At 38.5% G+C, this 2,728-nt stretch overlaps 1 long non-coding RNA gene across 1 annotated transcript; it reads right to left on the bottom strand.

Moving 5' to 3' along the window:
* Nucleotides 1–222: 222 nt before the first annotated feature.
* LOC144293471 (uncharacterized) lies at nucleotides 223–2,447 on the bottom strand. The gene is made up of 3 exons (XR_013360697.1): nucleotides 2,348–2,447; nucleotides 1,962–2,064; nucleotides 223–495 (listed from the first exon to the last, which is right to left on the bottom strand). It is a non-coding gene; the product is annotated as an uncharacterized LOC144293471 (long non-coding RNA).
* Nucleotides 2,448–2,728: the final 281 nt, after the last annotated feature.

Below are 2,728 nucleotides of genomic sequence, written 5' to 3'. Positions count from 1 at the left end.
GGCTTCTGTTAAATTAGTCCTTTTTTAATTTTTATTTTTTGTAAAGATTTTATTTATTTATTCATGAGAGACCCAGAGAGAGAGAGGCAGAGACACAGGCAGAGGGAGAAGCAGGCTCCATGCAGGGAGCCCGATGTGGGACTTGATCCTGGGACTCCAGGATCACGCCCTGGGCCAAAGGCAGGTCCTAAACTGCTGAGCCACCCAGGGATCCCCAATTAGTCCTTTTAAAAATTTTTTTTTAATTTATTTATTTGACAGAGAGAAAGAGGGAGTGCGTGCATGCGCACAAGCAGGGGGAGCAGCAGAGGGAGAGGGAGAAGCTGGTTCCCTGCCCAGCAAGGGAGGGAGCCCAAAAAATGGCTGGATCCCAGGACTCTGAGATCATGACCCGAGCTGAGGGCAGATGTTTAACCGACTGAGCCACCCAGGAGCCCCAGTTAGATAGTCTAGTCCTTCGATACTTCACTCTTCTCATTTCCACTTCCATCTCTCCTTTAAAAAAAAAAAAAGATTTTATTTATTCATTTGAGAGAGAGAAAGCACAAGCGAGGGGAGGGGCAGAATGAGAGGGAGAAGCAGGGACCCCGACGCGGGCTCAACCCCAGGACTCTGGGCCCATGACCCGAGCTGAAGGCAGATGCTCAATGGACTGAGCCCCCCGGGTACCCGTTTCCTTCTCCTTCTTGACGTTTCTTTGTCTACCATCCTTGCATTTATTCAGGCCTAGCAATCTATGTAATTTCACTTCATGCTTTTTTAGTATTTCTTCTATAGCTGCTTTAAGGTCCTTACAAATGTCTCAGGCATTTTTAATATCTCATAAGAACTTTTGAGTATCTGAGTAAGCAAATAACTACCCAAAAGAATACACTTGTTTGAAATGGTCATTATCAACTTTTCACTTCTTAGTGAATTTATAGGTATAATTTACGAATTAACAAATATTTTCATTTAGAGGATAATATGAAAATTATATCCAGCAGAATCTTAGCACAGCATACCTAAGAAAGAATATATACATATATTTATGATTTACTTATATGTACATATTTATTTATATTTATTCACATATATTCCCCCTGAACTTTAATTTATATATGTACACATAGATACCTTCAATTGAATAAAAAATCCTATAAAATATATACTCAAATCCCTATTCATTTAGTAATCAAATAGTTTAATCAATTTTGTCTCTTTGTAAACTCAAAAGGCATTCACATAATGTTTAATGTTCTTAAATTTGGGGGTTTTGCCCCCCAAATAATGTATTATTTATTTAAAAAACCGACAAAAAACAAAAAAAGACCTCCCGGGATTGGCACTCAGACTGTAGGACACATATCACTGCTAAGGTCCTATTCAGTCCTGATTGTACATCAATTTTGAAATATTTTTGGTGTCTAAGGAAGTCACAACTTTTCAGAATCAATTGCTCAAAGGAGCCAGTAAGTACTCTTTGAATTCCTTTCTGAATTGTCATGTTACTGACCTGGTTTGGCCAAGATTAAACAATTTGAAGTGCCAATATACATCACAGTTCATCTTCCTCCCCGCCAACTAATATAATACTATTTTGTACCTCCCTCCATTCAAAGCACCAGTAGTCAGGCAGTCCACTTTCCAAAAATAACAAACAAACAAAAAAACAGAAAACACAGCTTTAAAAAGTAAAGTAAGTACTCAGAGCATCATCAATACAAAATTATAAGCACATGTTAAATTTTATTTAAAATATTTTAGAGTGCCTTCAAATGTACCTTCCTTAGAAGGGAACAAGTATATATATATAGTCTATTAAGCTCTAATGCTTCAGGAAACCACAAAACAATCATTTTATCACCTGAGCCAGCTACTGATCATAGAGATGAGATTAGAAGCCATGACCAGGAGACTGAAACAATGAACATTTGCGGCCGGTTACAGGAAAAAAGCAAACCCAGAGACATATTCATTACCTGGAAACCAATGCGTAAGACAGAACTGGTAGTCAGATGTCAGGAGAGCCATCATGAGTTATGCAGCACACATACACTCAGGAGTTCAAAGCAAGTCTTGAATCTCATAGAAAACAAAGGCCAAAGCAAGGCACAGAGTTAAAAATCAAGAATTCAGAATCATATATTTAGCACATCATACTTTCCTGTCCATTGGTCACTTGAGTAGTTCTAGTTGCAACAAGAAGTGTGTGGTTGTTGCAGGTAAATCAGTCCCACCCATTCCTTCCATCATAGTGGCCTCCCAGAGACTGGGGACTAAACATGCTGTTCGTCTTCACTACTATTCATCAGTTGGGGCTGCAGGAGAAAAACCAGACTGGTTACAGCCTAAATAAAGAACTTACATTTTCTCTTTGTGTCTGAGTTGTAGTGTGAGTTAAATTTCCACCCTGCTACATTAGCTATTGGCTGGACTTCAAGCAGAATCAAAGGGCAAAGAGAGTCTGAAATTAGACATGGGAATGTCTAGCTGGCCAGAGAAGTACAAAAAGATAAAATTAAATGAAACACACACACACACACACACATCCCTTTTATCTTTTTTTTTATAGCTTTATTGACATAACATTCACATACTGTATAATTTACCCATTTAAAGTATATAATTCAATGGCATTTAGTATGTTCACAGACTTGTACAGCCATTACCACAATCAATTTTAGAACACTTTCATGACCCAAAGAGAACCCCCACATCCCACCCTGTGCCATTGCTCTAGGCAACC

Source organism: Canis aureus, chromosome 21 (assembly GCF_053574225.1).
Source record: "Canis aureus isolate CA01 chromosome 21, VMU_Caureus_v.1.0, whole genome shotgun sequence".
In the NCBI taxonomy this organism is placed as follows: domain Eukaryota; kingdom Metazoa; phylum Chordata; class Mammalia; order Carnivora; family Canidae; genus Canis; species Canis aureus.
This window is presented reverse-complemented; position numbering and strand designations above follow the sequence as displayed.